A 17,750-nucleotide genomic window follows, 5' to 3' on the forward strand; every position below is an offset into this window, starting at 1 on the left:
ACCTCTTGGTTAATGGGTCAGTGCTCAACCACTGAGGCACACCCACTGGACCAGGCAGATGATATTGTTCTAAGATTACCCGTAATAAATTTTCAAATAGTATTGTGGCTTCTATGTGTCCTATTCCATGAGAACTATAAATTCCATTAACAAATCCCTTGAGATCAAAGTTATATATGAATTTTTCCTGTGTTTTCATTTTCTGTGTATTCAGACATATGGTACGTGATCCGGTAACATTGGTATCACAAGTAAAAAGTGAGCTTATTACACAAGTGGAAACAGAGACCTCATCTCAGAACATGAATCAGCATTTATATTTTCCGAAAAATGCAGTCTTTTTCTTTGTTACACTTGAAGAAGTGCTTAAATTTAGACTCATCTTGACATTTTCCGCTGAGAAATATACACCACTGACCCTTAATGATGCAAACACAGCACTCAGAAATCCATATTCCTGTGTCCACGCTCTCATTTTAAAGTTTATCTTCCTGAAAAGTGAAATCTATACCATGGATTGTTGACGTGTCATCCTCATTTGTCAGTGTTCGAAAACACATCAGAGAATTTTATTGGATGATTCAAGATACACTCCTAGGTCCAAACCTCTTCTCCTAACACTGTTTTCATGTTGGGTGACATTATGTACTCTTCTGGTTACCTCTATATAAATGTGTCTTTTCTTTCAGGGACCGCTGACCTTCAGGGATGTGGCCATAGATTTCTCTCAGGAGGAGTGGGAATGCCTGGACCCAGCTCAGCGGAAATTGTACCTGGATGTGATGGTGGAGAACTGCAGCAACCTGGCCTCCCTGGGTGAGGATGACTTCTTTCCTGATTTCCTATGCAGGGGTTTTGTTCCTTTTATTATTTTAACTAGAGGCCCGGTGCACAAATTCATGCACCAGTGGAGTCCCTTACCAACATCCCCCAAGGGCTCCTGGATTGCAAGAAGGCACAGGCCTGCCGAGGGACCCCATCAGTGCACGATCTGGGCTGAGGAAAGACATGAAACGTTGGCCAACCGGGGAGGGACCACGGGAGTGCTCCAGGGTGTGTCTGCCTGTCTCGCTCAGTTCTAATCAGTGGAACCCCAACAGCAAGGTAACCTACCAGTTGAAGCATCTGCCCCCTGGTGGTCAGTGCACATCATAGCGACTGGTTGACTTTCTGCCCCTGGTGGTCAGTGCTCGTCATAGCGAGCAGTTGAGGTGTCTTAGCATATCATTAGCATATTAGGCTTTTATTATGTAGGATATCTTTAGGGGGCTTCTGCTTTCTAGGGTAGATTCTTACTCTCTGTGTTGTGTACCTAATCTCTCAAAACTTCCATCTTGCAGAATCTCTCATGTATTAAACCACTACTTCCTCATTTGCTTTAAAAGGAAGGCTTGCTTGTAACTACTATTTTTTTTTTTTTAACATAGATTACATTAGATTACTCACCTGAGGGAAATCCTGTACTATCTGTCTCTCTGTGACTTGTGTGTTTTAGTTAAAAAGTGTCATCCATGTTTCTCTTTGTGGTATCAGGTGATAATAACTATTTTTATTTTTTGACAGGATAGTATTGCATTATATATATAGGGTAAATTTTACTCATTCATTCAACTGTCCATGGACATTTGAGTTACTTTCATCTAATGCGTGCTTTTCTGAATAGCATTGTAATGGACAATGTGTAAATGTCTCTTGCAGATCCTCTGTGAATATTTTTCGATATGTACCTAGAAGTAAGATGGCAGCCAGCAGTATTTTATACTTTACAGCATACAAATCATGCACCTTTTACATAAAGTAAACTATTATTTCATTTCTCTTTATACTGTTATTCATGTAATTGCACACTTAATTTGTTATTTTGTACTAATTTCTGTTACAGTACCAGAACACAGCTAACTTTGTGGGTTGGCTTTATATACCATGTTTTGAGAAATTCATTGGATTTATATATATTTTTAGAAATATGTAGTCTGTGATTTACAACACACAGTTCTGTCACCTATTAACAGAAATCATTTTATTATTTTCTACTTTTGTTGTGATCATGGGAGTTACTTAAAATATTTTAAGGCTATAACAATATACTTTAAACTCAGTATGTCAGTTGCATACAAAACTGTGCTACTTGCCATCTCTACCCCTGTACCCACTGAAGTTATTGATATCACATTATCTTTTACATTGTGTGTCTTCTAGCACAGATTTAAGATTTTTTTCCTTTTATTTATTCTTTCAAAAAATATATTTTTTGAGAAGTTATTTTTTCATATGCTTTTAGGATTGTATTCTGGGATTCGTGATATTTTCATGTTTGGTTTTTTTTGTTTTTGTTTTTTTTTACCTGTTCTCATGTTTATAGTCTATTCTACTTATAATTCACTGAGCTGCTTGTATTTGAATGTCTCTTTCTCTAATTGTCCTGACCTTCAACTGTTAATTTTTTATATAAGCTGTGTAATCCTTTTCACTGTTCTCTCTTTATGGCGTCCCCTTGTAGGTTGATTTGTTAGTGTCTTTGGAGTCCCTTAGGTTCCTTAGGTTAGAACCTTAGGAGTCCCTTAGGTTCCCTTCATATTTTCACATATTTGCTACTTTCCCTGAATCAAAATTTTTAATGAATTATATACAAATTCTTTGATTTTTTAGTTTTTAAATAGTCTGTATTGATTTCAGAGAGGAAAGTACATGGAGAGATAGAAACATCAATGAAGAGAGAGAATCCTCAATTGGCTGCTTCCTGCACGATTGGGATTGAGCCTTCAACTAGGCCTATGCCCTGACCTAAAACCAAACCGTGACCTCTTGTTTGATAGGTCGTAGCTCATTCACTGAGCCACCGCTGCCAGGCCAAGTTTATAATGTATTTCGTTGATGATCCTACTGTACTATTTAATTTGGGTATTATGTTTTTCAATTTCCCATTTCTGTGTGGTGTTTGTAAAATACTTTCTTTCTCATTGTATTTTTATTTTGGTTATATAATATTTTGGTGATATTATATAGTTGTATTTTATTTTCTACTTTTTGGTTTTGAGATACTTCTTTTTCATTTTTCTTCAGGTAATTAATATATTGCCATTAATGTATTGCCCATTTGATTACATTTATTCTGTGTTTCTGATGGCATACTTTCTATTTCTTTGCATGACTTGATATCTTTTTAAAAATTATTTATTTATTTAAAATATATTTTTATTGATTTCAGAGAGGAAGGGAGAGGGAAAGAGAGATAGAAACATCAATGATGAGAGAGAATCATTGATTGGCTGCCTCTTGCACTCCCGTCACTGGGGATCGAGCCCACAACCTGGGCATGTGCCCTTGACTGGAATCGAACCCGGGACCCTTTGGTCCACGAGCCAACGCTCTTTCCACTGAGCCAAAGTAGCCAGGGCATGACTTGATATCTTTTGTTGAGATTCAGAAGTAGTCTTTTGAACAGGCTACTGCAGGACACTCATCATGTACTGCCATCCTGTTCCCACTCTGTGTCATGCACAACAGACATTTGTTCTTCAAGATGCTTCATAACAGAGAGATCATTGAACACTCACTTCCCTCATCTCTCTCTCTCCACTGAAGAAACTGGGAGGTGGGGGTGTTTTGATAATATTGCCGTTGCGTGTTAGGGGGTTTGAGCAGATATCATTGGCAGATATAAGCAACTCTTTGTCCCTCTTTGATGGGACTTTTACTCATTGTATCTATCTTGAGCTATCTTTGAATCCTTCACTTGCATTTGGAGTACTCAAAAATGTCATTTGTCCTATACTTGCTGGTAATTTCAAAGTGCACTCATCTGATTGTCAAAATTAAGAATTTGTTTTTTTTTTTCCAGCTATGGCATCTGAAGATAACCAGGCCTTTTTGCTAAAGCCCACAATTCAATATTTATCCTCTGAAATTATACTGGTAAGATATAAAAGGTGTGCTTTTGATAATGTACACTTAATGAAAGCCTTGGAATTTGAGGAAGAATGTGATGAGAAAGAGGGGATGTAAATATAAACCGAACTAACCAGGCACGGTTATTCATAATACAATTCTTGTGAACTAAAGAAGTCAAATGTACTATGCATTTGAGAAACTTAGCACTTAAAACTCAGTTACATTGGCAGATCAGTTTGTTTCTGCACCTGATGGTTGAAAACAAGTTTTTACTGTTGTGTATCCTTAGAAAGGAAATCTGGAAAACTAGGAGCTAACACAGTCTTTGCTGTGAATAATGATTGGAATTGTTTAAAATGTAGAGTGGGATTAAACTTTCAGTCATTCATTTCTAAAATTTAGATATTTATAATGTTCCTATAAAAGTAAAATCTGCTCAATTTGTCAACCTTATTACTTTTAAATATATATATTTTTATTGCTTTCTGAGAGTAAGGGAGAGGGAGAAAGAGAAACATCAATAAAAAGATGCAGCGCTAGCTGGCTTGGCTCAGTGGATAGAGCGTGGGCCTGCAGACTGAGGGGTCCCTGGTTCGATTCCGGCCAAGGGCACATACCTGGTTGCAGGCTTGATCCCCAGTAGGGGGCGTGCAGGAGGCATCCGATCGATGATTCTCTCTCATCATTGATGTTTATATCTCTCCTCCCTTCCTCTCTGAAATCAATTAAGAAATATATTTTTAAAAAGTAATGATAATGAGATACAGCCCTAACTGGTTTGACTCAGTGGATAGAGTGTTGGCCTGTGGACTGGAGGGTCTCAGGTTTCATTCCAGTCACATGCATATGCCTGGGTTGTGTGCTCAATCCCCAGTAGGGGATGTGCAGAAGGCAGCCGATCAGTGATTCTCGCTCATCGCTGATGTTTCTATTTCTCCCTCACCGTTCCTCTCTAAAATCAATAAAAATATAATTTAAGCTCTGACTGGTTTGGCTCAGTGGATGGAGCGTCGGCCTGTGGACTGAAGGGTCCCGGGTTCGATTCCGGTCAAGGGCGTGTGCCTGGGTTGCGGGCACATCCCCACTGGGAGGTGTGCAGGAGGCAGCTGATCGATGTTTCTCTCTCGTAGATGTTTCTGGCTCTCTATCCCTCTCTCTTCCTCTCTGTAAGAAATCAATAAAAATAAATAAATATATTTAAAATATATATATATATATAATTATAAAAAAATAATGAGAGACAATCATTGATTGGCTACCTCCGGCATGCCTCTATTGGGACCTAGCCTGAAACCCGGGCATGTGCCCTAATGGAGAAATGAACCATGATCTCCTGTTTCATACCTCAATGCTCAACCACTGAGCCCCGCCAGCTAGGCAATTTGGCAATCTTTTAAACAAGGATTCATTATTTGTCCCCAAAGAATTTTATTTTTATGTTTTGTCTATAATTTCAATACATTGGGAATACTTTTTTGTACAACTTTCATGGTTTATTGAATATCACAAAATGGTTCTTGTACCAGTTTCTTATAGCTGTCACTAAAGGACTTTCTATCTCCCATTACCAGCAGAATAAATATAATGGAAACACAAGTTACCAATGGAACGAACATTGGAAAAACTTTAAGCAACAGTCATCTCTTAATAATCAACCGATAATTGAGCTTTCAGAGGACCATTATAAAAGTGGAAAAGTCTTTGACCAAATGTCCTATCAGACTATAGGCCAGGTTTTTCATATTGTGGAGAAGACACACAAGGGATGCAGACTTGTCAAATCTTTTCAGGAATCTTTAAATAACACTGAACAAGAGAATATTCATGCTGATGAGCAAGCTTACACAGGTAATTCATGTGATGGAATCTTCAGTCAAGTACTCAATCTAAATAGACTGACGGAATTTCATACTGGAGAGAAGCCTTATAAATTTACCGAATGTGACAAAGCATTTAGGGAGTCTGCAACCCTTCATCAAAATCAGAGAGTTTATACTGGAGAGAAGCCGTATAAATGTAGAGAATGTAACAAAGCCTTTAGCCAATGCTTAACCCTTTTTCTTCATCAGGGAATTCACACTGGAGAGAAACCTTTCAAATGTAGCGAATGTGACAAAACCTTCAGCAGGTCCTCAAACCTTACGGCACATCAGAGAATTCATACTGGAGAGAAGCCTTATAAATGTAGAGAATGTGGAAAAGCCTTTATCAGCCGTAAACATCTTACTGTACATAACCGTATTCATACTGGAGAGAAGCCATACAAATGTGGAGAATGTGGCAAAGCTTTCACGCAGTACACATCATTTACCAATCATCAGAGAATTCATACCGGAGAGAAGCCTTATAAATGTAGAGAATGCGGCATAGCCTTTAGCCAGTCCTCATCCCTTATTTATCATCAGAGGGTTCACAGTGGAGAGAAACCTTATAAATGTGGAGAATGTGGCAAAGCCTTCCGTGTTATATCATTACTTACTTATCATCAGAGAGTTCACACTGGAGAGAAACCTTACAAATGTGGAGTATGTGGCAAAGCCTTTAGCCAGTCCTCAACCCTTACTTATCATCAGAGAGTTCACACTGGAGAGAAGCCTTATAAATGTACAGAATGTGGCAAAACCTTTACCAGCTTCTCAGACCTTACTAAGCACCTGAGAGTTCACAGTGGAGAGAAGCCTTACAAATGTAGAGAATGTGGCAAAGCCTTTAGCCAGTCCTCATCCCTTATTAATCATCAGAGAGTTCACACTGGAGAGAAGCCTTATAAATGTAGAGAATGTGGCAAAGCCTTTAGCCAGTCCTCATCCGTTATTAAGCATCAGAGTGTTCACGCTGCAGAGAAACCTTGTACCAGGTAAATGTGGAAAATGTGGCAAATCCTTTGGCATCTCCTCAGGCCTTACTAAGTATCAGAGAGTTCATTCTGGAGAGAAGCCTTATAGATGTAGAAAATATAACAGCCTTTCATCAGTTTTCCTGACTTACTGCACAGCAGAGTTCATACCTGAGAGAAGACTTACAGATGTGAAGAGTGTCATAAGTACTTTACCAGTTGTGAGAACTTACTGAATATCACAGAACTGATACTGGCAAGAAGCCTTATTAATGTGAAAAATGTAGAAAAGCCTTTAACTGTACCTGAGAGACTTTATATTAAAGAGAATCCTTACAGCCCTGACTGGTTTGGCTCAGTGGATAGAGCGTCAGCCTGCGGACTGAAAGGTCCCAGGTTCCATTCCGGTCAAGGGCATGTACCTTGATTGCGGGCACATCTCCAGTAGGGGGTGTGCAGGAGGCAGCTGATCAATGTTTCTCTCTCATTGATGTTTCTAACACACTATCCCTCTCCCTTCCTCTCTGTAAAAAAAAATATATATATCAATAAAATATTAAAAAAAAAAGAGTCCTTACAAATGTAGAGCATGTGCATTGACTGTACCCACAGCTCAAAATTTACTGAATAACAGACGATTATATTGAAGGAAAGCCTTACACTGTAAAAAGTGTGAGAAAGCCTTTAATCTGTCTACCCTACTCAACATTTTAGGAATCATTCTAAAGAGAAAGAGCAATAATATAAAGTTTTCATCCAAAGATTCAGCCATGATTTATCATTGAGAATCATAAAATAAGGTTTTACAAATTATGAGCCATATGTCAAAGCGTATATCTTCATTTATATGTCATATAACGTCTGATAATTATTACTGGATACAAGCCCAACAGTTACAAAGAATGTGACAAACCTTACTCAGCATGCAAACCTTACCCAACATCAGAATTCATACTGGAGAGAATCAATACGAATGTAAACAATGTCCTAAATGTTTAATCAGCATCCGTAGTTTATTCCTCACATTTGAATTCATTCTAGAGGGAAACCTTAAATCTGAAGAATGTCGGTAATTGTATAGTTGGACCTACACCTTCAGTCAATATTAGGGATTGTAATTGGGGAGAAATTCTACATTTATGATATAGGAGGGAGGACTTTTGTTCAAAATATACAGTTTACAAATCTCCAAGGAATTTATACTTTTAGATGACTTTAAAATGTAAAAACTTGCCCTAACCTGTTTGGCTCAGTGGATAGAGCGTCAGCCTGCGGACTGAAGGGTCCCAGGTTCGATTCCGGTCAAGGGCATGTACCGTGGTTTCGGGCACATCCGCAGTAGGGAGTGTGCAGGAGGCAGCCGATCAATGTTTCTCTCTCATCGATGTTTCTAACTCTGTATCCATCTCCCTTCCTCTCTGTAAAAAGATCAAAATATATTAAAAAATAAATTGTAAAAACTTCTCCAAGTATGTAATTGATTGTGAATTTTAAAGTATTAGTGAATTCATACTAGATAGGTAGCCAAAATGCCTTTCAAGTATTGCTCTAATTCAGAATGTTTCTTACACAGTGTACTCCAAACTTTAAATGTAGATAGGTAATATTTTGTATGCTTGAATATAGCAAAAGAATTGATGTTTCCATATGTACAATTTCTTAGAGTGTTAATCTCATTTATATTGAAATCACTTGAAGTATTTTGCGAAGGAAATATTCATGTGATTCTACTCCCATATCACTTGATGCTGCTATGTGTTATTCCTGGTGTATGTGTGAAATCATGAGGTTGATTCTTTCTGCCTTAAAGATCTGTGAGCTGTTGTATATGATATGGACTTTACTTATGCACTTTTTTCCATGGAATATTGGATATATTGTAAGGCACACATTTTTTCTCTTAGAGAATTATACTATTGAAAGAATCTCTTAAAATAATTCTTGAGTTTTTTTATTTATTATATTTTATTGCTTTCTCACAGAGAGGAAGGGAGAGGGATAGAGAGTTAGAAACATCAATGAGAGAGAAACATCGATCAGCTGCCTTCTGCACACCCCCTACTGGGGATGTGTCCGCAACCAAGGTACATGTCCTTGACTGGAATCGAACCTGGGACCCTTCAGTCTGCAGGCCGACCCTCTATCTGCTGAGCCAACCGGTCAGGGCAATTCTTGAGTTTTATAAATGATGTCATCAGAGTTACTTCCTTTTCTGTGCCAATGTGTTAGGATGAAAACTTTCTGAGGGCATATCCATTTTTGGTTTTGATGTGTAGGTGAATGGAAGTACACTCAGGACAGAGCTGTCTGTGTAATAGGTTTTCCATAATTAACAGGAATATTGCAATACCAGTGACATTGTTGCACTCAGGATGCAGAATTGGCATGAACTCTGCATGTGGAAAGACGACACCTTTCCCAGGCTGCACTGCTGGCTGAACTAAGAAAAATTAATTCTATTTCTTATGTTTCCTGTTTCCTGTTTCTCTCTGGTTTTTCACTTTGTCTTCTATGCTGCTATTCTTTTTGCAGTGCTATGATCCCAGCCTGTAAAGCTCTTCTTGTCCACATCAGCCCCTCAAGCCTGTGTAGCTTCTGCTCAGTTATTTGGAATTCACTAATGCAATGACTGACAGTAGAATTTGGTGAATATTTTGCTTTATTTTCACGAAGTAGTAAGCTCACCATTTGGGTTCTCATGCTGACACCTATAGTTTTGAATATGAATATGAACTTTTAGAATACCACAAATTAGCATCTGTATACTTTTAATTGGAATGACTTTTCTTGTCCTGATACTCATTGGAAACCTTAACAAGTTCTCAGTGTTACATCAGTAACTTCTTTATTGGGGTGAGATTAGCCCATGTTAAACAGGTTTTATTCTCACTTTCTTGAATGTAGCCTAATGTTGGTCATTCTTTCTAGAGGAACCCCAGAGATCATGGCAGCTTTGCAGTTGAAAACTTTTATTATTTTGGATGCAAAGTTATTTTGTTTATTCACAGCCTGACCAGAGGTATGTCCATTGGCATTAGCTGTCCCTAGAGTGTTTTCCAAGCCATCACTGTAAGTTTCAGGGACAGCAGGATAGCACAGATTGAAATGAAAGTCCTACATTTATTAATTCTCCAGTAGTGTCCAGTGCTGAATTTGTACAAGGCGGTAAACATCAGTTCCTATCCATGTGCCACCCAAAAGGCTGACAAAATCATTGCAGAGACAAGATGTTCAATATTCTTCTACTTTCTGACATACCCATGGAGCATTCATATGTATATGTATCTGTTGATATTTTGTGATTGGGACTCATTTGGACCAGGGGCTTTATTAATTTGTTCTGTTATAGGACATAGTATGGGGTCCAGATCATTCGTAGAATTGAATCCCAACTGGACAATAGTTCCATATTCTGATACTGTAGTGAGGAATACTGATTTATTTCTCTGGGAGATATATTCATTGATGTCAAAGGGAAGTTAAAAGTCCCCTCCTATGATTATATTAATTAACTTGAAAATGCCAATAACTATATACCTGTCAATAATCACAATATAAATGGTTTCACTGCTTCAACCAGAAGACACAGGGTATTTGAATGGATAGGGAAAGAAGATGTTTACATATGCAGTCTACATGGCACCCACTTCAGATGACAGAAACAGCATGCAAGTAAAGGGTTGGAAAAAAGTTATTTCATCTCTACCTTTGGGCCCCAAAGAAACTACTTTGCAGAGAATGTTGCTCTAGTGAGAGCTCTAATCCTGGACGGTGTACATTTAATAGGTATGAGGATAACTGTGCTCAGAGTTAGCTGACCCATGTGGAAGCGCTGACTTTCAGTGAAGTCTGCACATAAACTGTTTCAATGCCCAGAGTTGTGGTCAGAGCAGGCCTGCTGGGAAACTCAGGTAAACATGCCTTTCTTTCTTTCTTTTTTTTTTTTTTAAATATATTTTATTGGTTTTTTACAGAGAGGAAGGGAGAGAGATAGAGAGTCAGAAACATCGATGAGAGAGAAACATCAATCAGCCGCCTCCTGCACATCCCCCACTGGGGATGTGCCCGCAACCCAGGTACACGCCCTTGACTGGAATCGAACCTGTGACCCTTCAGTCCACAGGCCGACACTCTATCCGCTGAGCCACATATAGCCAAACCGGTCAGGGCCAGAGCATACATTTTCATGATGAGGTATTTAACCTTCCTCTGTTTTTGTGTTGCTGTCATAGCTCACTATTTGTAAAATCGGAGATCATGAAGAATTAACCCTATGTTTTTATGTCAGAGTTCTTACATTTAGCTCACATATGGCTTCTATGTCTTGGATAAATCAACCATTTTTACTGCAGTCACCTGCTCAATGACAGTCCCTAGCTGAACACCAAGGTTTTTTTGTGGGAAGGATATGCAGAGAATAACATGGATACCGTTCAAAAATCACATTCATGATACATTTTAACACTAATTATGTCATTTAAAAGCCCACTTTGAACCTTAGTTTTATATGAGAACTTTCCATTTTGTTACCAGTTATTCATACTTTTGAGTCCGAAACACCCTGAGGTTACATTGATTCCGTAACCTCAGATGCATTCATACAATCAGGCAAAAGTGATTCTCCTATCAGTGTTGTTTTTTTCCCATAGATTCCTGGGAATTTGTGCACATTAATACATCACTTCATATATAGACTCTTTGTTTCTGGTTTGTACTGAGCCATCAGGGCATCCATCCAGATGGGGCCCCTGAGCAATCCTTCTTGACCAACCTGGCTGATAGTCCAGAGCCTACTTGCAGGTTCTACTCCATGTGTGAATAGACACCCCTTCTCAATGTGAGCACCTCATCAAAGCCTGTGGCTGAGTTCCACGTTACTGCCTCATATAGAGACGTGTGGTAAGGATGTTAATTTCCTTATGTGAACATAAAAGGAAACAGGAAACCTAGCTTTCAAGTTTTTAGTGCCATCATTTAAACCCAAAATAATTTTAAACTTGAAATAAACAACTTAATATTCATTATTCTGTTTCCTGTGGAAGTTCTGGAGATTGTGCTCGTGGAGTTTTTATCAACCTGATCACATCTGTATGTTCCACAGACATTTCTAAAAGCTTATTTCCAATACAGGGCCTCCGAGTTTTCTCAAATAATAGGAGTTTTGAAAAATTTAAAGTATTTTTATCCTAATTTAATAAGATTTTATTATCTGTGTTAATTAAAAATTTTTTTATTCATTGCAGAGAGGAATGGAGAAGGAGAGATGGAAACATCAGTGGTGAGAGAGAATCATGGATCCCCTGCCTCCTGTATACCCCACACTGGGATGGAGCCCTCAACCAGGGCACATGCCCTGAGCAGGAATGAAACCCCAACTTTTGGTTCATAGTCCTATCCTCAACCACTGAGCAACACAGTCTGGGGAGGTTTTATTATTTTAAATAAATTCTTATGCTGAGATAGATTGAAAGTTTGGAAGATACATTGCTTTTGGACAACAACAACAACAACAGAAAAAACAAGCTCCCATGACTCAGCTTACTCCCAGTCGTGTCTACTCACTATGCAGAAATTGTCCTGCTGTTTGTCTATAGATGGAATCTTTTTTTTTAAAATAAATATATTTAATTGATTTTTTACAGAGAAGAAGGGAGAGGGATAGAGAGTTAGAAACATCGATGAGAGAGAAGCATCGATCAGCTGCCTCCTGCACACCCCCTACTGGGGATGTGCCTGCAACCAAGGTACATGCCCTTGACCGGAATCGAACCTGGGACCCTTAAGTCCGCAGTCCCACGCTCTCTTCAGTGAGCCAAATCAGCTAGGGCTAGATGGAATCTTTTTCAATGAAACATACTTCACATTAGATGCTCACTGACACATATTGTGGTAAAAATTACTGTGGGTGTAAAGGGAGATGTAATTATTGGGTATTTGATCAATGGTTTTACTTCGTTTTAGGCTTACATTACAGAGAATGTGCCACCACACAAAATGTTGTAGAATTAATGATTCCTTTGTTTATATTTGACCCCTGGGTGTGCCCCTATCTGGGCTCAAACCCGCAATCCTGGCACATTGTGATGATGCTCCAACCAGCAAAGTTACTCCTTGGCCAGGACAAAAGTAATGAATCTTTTTGTTGTGAATCCTCACCTGAGTCTATTTTTCCCTTGATTTTTAGAAAGAGTGAAAGGAAGGGGGACAGAGAGAAACAACTTTGTGGGAGAGACTCATAGATTGGTAGCCTCCTGTAAGGGCCAGGGATGCACCCTGCAAGGTGGGTACGTCCCTTTTACCAGAATCATAGCCAGGACTCAGACCATGATCCAGTGCTGTATCCACTGAGCGACACTGGCTGGGGCCAGAATTAATGATTCTTGAGCTAAAACTATGTCTTAGTGTCTCCAGTGTTTATATTTGGCAGGTTTGTTATCCATACGTAACAGATCATTCAGAAATAGAAATCAAAACAATAAATGGGGAATTCTGGAGTCAGGGGATGGTCAAATAGGTTATAATCCTTTATATGCTATGTGTCCAACCATTCATTTGACCATTTGACTGTTAGCTATGATGTGCACTGACCATTAGGGGGCAGACACTCTGGTAAGTTTAGCTTGGTGCTTTGGTCCAGCTGGGCAAGATGGGCCAGGCAAGTCCTTTAGCTCTCCCCCATCTCTCCCAGGCCCTGATTGTGCACCGGTGGGGTCCCTCTATCTGGCCTGCACCCTCACAATTCGGGACCGCACGGGAGATGTAGGAGAGCCTGTTGCGGCCTGATCCCCGCAGGCCAGGCGGAGGGACCCCACCAGTGCACCAGGCCTCTGGAAATATAAACGTGTGGCCCAGCCTGTGTTCCTTAGTGGATGAGCACTGACCTGTGAACCAGGAGGTCGGGTTTGATTCCTGCTCAGGACACATGCCTCGGTTTCCCCTTCAGTCCCAACAGGGGGCATGCAGGAGTCTGTGGAACATTGGTTCTCTTTCATCATTGATGTTTCTCCCTACTTCTCTGAAATCAATAAAATATTCAAAAAATAAATGTAGTCTCTATGTCGAGTTTTGGTCTCCTTGGGGAATGAGGATCGGTCCCAGGTTCGATTCCGATCAAGGGCATGTACCTTGGTTGTGGGCACATCCCCAGTAGGGAGTGTGCAAGAAGCAGCTGATCGATGTTTCTCTATCATCGATGTTTCTAACTATCCCTTTCCCTTCCTCTCTGTAAAATGAGAAGGGAGCTGCTGGTGAGTATGAAATTGCCCATCTAGCCAGGGAGAGTTGTGTGTTTCACCTGCTAGTTCTTCATCCTCAAACACATCATTGCACTTTTTTGTTTAATGAAAGTGCTTACATGAATTCCAATTGCAGTCATGTTCTTGGGTTCAAGCCCCTCTCTACCTACAGCCCCTCACTGAGATCCCAGTTCCTACAGTTGATTTTTTTACAGAGAGGAAGGGAGAAGAATAGGAATAGAGAGTTAGAAACATCGATGTGCTTCCTGCATACTCCCTACAGGGGATGTGCCTGCAATCAAGGTACATGCCCTTGACCGGAATCAAACCTGGGACCCTTCAGTCCGCAGGCTGACGACACTCTATTCACTGAGCCAAACAGGTCAGGGCCATAACCCTTTCCAACTGTTAGTTTCCAACACACGTTGAAATCTCTGAGTGCTTTTATAATATATTTCAAGCTAAATATGTGAGTCACTGACTTCCAAACTTCTCCACTGGAAATGTAGAAGGATGTGAACAAGCAGACATAACTGAGGCAGGACGTTTCATTCCATTATCAGTTTTAAGGAGGAAATAAACAGAAATGTCAGAAAGTCCTAGATTAGTTTTACCACATCATTTCTGGAGGTTGCATTTGCCCTGTGGATTGTATCCTCTCCCACAGAGAAGGCTCCTGTTGGATGCAGGTGAGGCGTCATCAGGGTTTATGTCGGGGCATTCCCCTCAGTTTCATTGGTGTATGGATCTGTGTTAATCCAGGATCACACCCACTTGGTTGCTCCTGCTTTGTAAAATGTGTTTCAGGGTAAAAAAAAAAGTAAATCTTTCAACTTTTCTATATTCGAAGTGTGTTGGCTGTCCCACATCTCTTTGGCTGTCCACAGCCAACATTGCCTTGGAAATTTGATAGGAAATCTATTTATTCTGTAGAGCACAAAATATTAAGGAATGTCTCAATTTATTGGTATCTGCTTTCTTCAGCATTATATCATTTCAGTGTAGAAGTCTTTCACTGTCTTTGTAGAATGGGTTGGCCTATATGTATTTGCCTGTGATATGTAGTGTGTTTTCTGGCTTTGGGTGGCAATACTGAGGGTTGATATTTTATTGGCATAACGTAATTAAATACTTATATAGGTTAAACATAATCCTCTGGCCATAACAGGTTTGGCTCAGTGGGTAGAGCGTCGGTCTGCGGACTCAAGGGTCCCAGGTTCGATTCCGGTCAAGGGCATGTACCTTGGTTGTGGGCACATCCCCAGTAGGGAGTGTGCAAGAAGCAGCTGATCGATGTTTCTCTATCATCGATGTTTCTAACTATCCCTTTCCCTTCTTCTCTGTAAAAAATCAATAAAATATATTAAAAACAAAACAAAACATAATCCTCTGGTTTGACTTACTCTAAATTACACGTTTCTAAACAGGTCATATCTTTAAAGTAAATACAGTTTCAAAATACTCTAGGGAATATCTATATTCCTGAAAATACTGGAAAGTAATCAAAATTAAAATATGGTTATGAGGCCCTAACCGGTCTGGCTCAGTGGATAGAGCATTGGCCTGCGGACTCAAGGGTCCCAGGTTCGATTCTGGTCAAGGGCATGTACCTTGGTTGCGGGCACATCCCCAGTGGGGGGTGTGCAAGAGACGGCTGATGGATGTTTCTCATCGGTGTTTCTAACTCTCTATCCCTCTCCCTTCCTCTCTGTAAGAAATCAATAAAATATATTTTTAAAAAATGGTTATGAGATTAAGTAAAAAGATAATAATTATCTACACTAATAAAAGAGAAAAATGGTAATTGGCGTACGGCGCTACCCTTTTCATTGGCTAATCAGGGCTATATGCAAATTAACTGCCAACTAAGATTGGCAGTTAACTGCCAATAAGATGGAGGTTAATTTGCATATGTAGGCACAATGCAGGGAGGCGAAAGGGAAAGCAGGAAGAAGCACCCTTCCACTGACAGTGATCGGAAACCCAGGGGGGAGCTAAGAGCTGGGGGGCAGGGCAAAGGCGGCCCCAGCCATGATTGGAGAATCAGGTGCCTTTTCCGCCCTGGCCAGTGATAGCAGGAAGTAGGGGTGGAGCCAGCGATGGGAGCTGGGCATGGTCGAAGCTGGCAGTCCCGGGAGCTAGGGTTCCCTTGCCTGGGCTTAAAGCGGAGCCCACGATCGTGGGGCCGCTGCCACTGCGGGTCCCTGCTGTCCGGGCCGGACGCCTAGGCCAGAGGCATTGGGCCTGGGCAGGGGCGGAGCCTGCAACCGCGGGGAGCTGGGCGTCCCCTGCCCAGGCCCAATGCCTCAGGCAGAGGCATTAGGCCTGGGCAGGGGCAGAGCGGAAGATCGCGGCGCTGCTGCCACTGCGGGTCCCCGCTGCCCGGGCCAGACCCCTCTGCCAGAGGCGTTAGGCTTGGGCAGGGGCGGAGCCTGCAACCGCGGGGAGCTGGGGGTCCCCTGCCCAGGCCTAATGTCTTGGCCAGAGGCATTAGGCCTGGGCAGGGGTAGAGCGGGAGATCGCGGGGAGCTGGGAGTCCCCTGCCCAGGCCTGACACCTCTGCCGGAGGCCTCAGGCCTGGTCAAGGGGCCAATCCGGTGATTGGTGATCGGAGGGTGATGAGGGTCAACTCCTCTGGCCGAGGCATCAGGCCTGGGCAGGGGGCTGTCCCCTGCCCAGGCCTGAAGCCTGGGCCAGAGGCCTCAGGCCTGGGCGGGGGCCAGAGCCAGCGATCAGAGGGAGATGGGGGTCCCCTGTCCAAGCCTGACACCTCTGGCAGAGGCATCAGGCCTGGGCAAGGGGCCGATCCTGCGATTGGAGGGTGATGGGGGTCAACGCCTGAGGACTCCCAGTATGTGAGAGGGGGCAGGCTGGGCTGAGGGACACTCCGCCCCCCCCCACACACACACCCAGTGCACGAATTTCGTGCACCGGGCCCCTAGTTATTCTTATAACTGTTTTAAATATTGTCGATTTTTAAATCATTTTCTATCCCAAATATAATGGATACTAACAAGAGACATTGTACATTATGGTAAATGGCCCATTATCTAGATTATAGAGACTACTAAAGATATTCATTTCAAAATGCACTCCCAGAACACAAAAACTTCAAAGACTACAACTTACAAACAGAAAATTTTTATCCCTTGAAAAATACCAGATGAAAATACCTCCCCCACAGTGTTGGATGGGATCTTATCTCATCAGGGGCCTAACCATGAATGGATATCTGGGTAGGTCTCTGAGACCCCCCACCTTCCTGCTTTCCTAACTCAAGCTGCTTCTCCCTTCAGTTGGGGAGACAAGGAGGGGCAGGCTGCCCTTCCCCTCCCCCCTCCTCACTGAGGGTTTAAGGATCCAGGCGAATCAGAGGCAGAACGTTCTGGTTTCCAACCCAATTTGCCCGCCTTTTGAATTCCCTGTAACTTCACTGTAAGAATGTGTTCCCGGCTTGTGAAGATCCGGGGAGAGACCCCTCCCTGGGACACCTGCAGCCGAAGGGCAGAACAGCCAGTAGCTCTAAACACAGCCTCTGGGATCTGGGAAACTTTTGTGTGAATTCCAGGTTCCTCCTCCCTCTTCATGCTTTTGCCACAGCTGCCATTTACTCGCTAACACCCTAATAAAGGAACAGTCCCTCTATCTGGGGTGCCTTGTGCCATCAGAGGGCACCAGCCCTTTCCTCCCTTTAAAGGAGTAAAATAAACGCCCTCCCTCTGCTCCTGTCTCTTCTCTCCTTTGTGAATCCTTTCGCAGCCGCGTCCCCAGCCAAAACCCTGACAATG

This window comes from Myotis nattereri (assembly GCF_964212035.1).
Source record: "Myotis nattereri genome assembly, chromosome: 15".
Classification (NCBI taxonomy): Eukaryota; Metazoa; Chordata; class Mammalia; order Chiroptera; family Vespertilionidae; genus Myotis; species Myotis nattereri.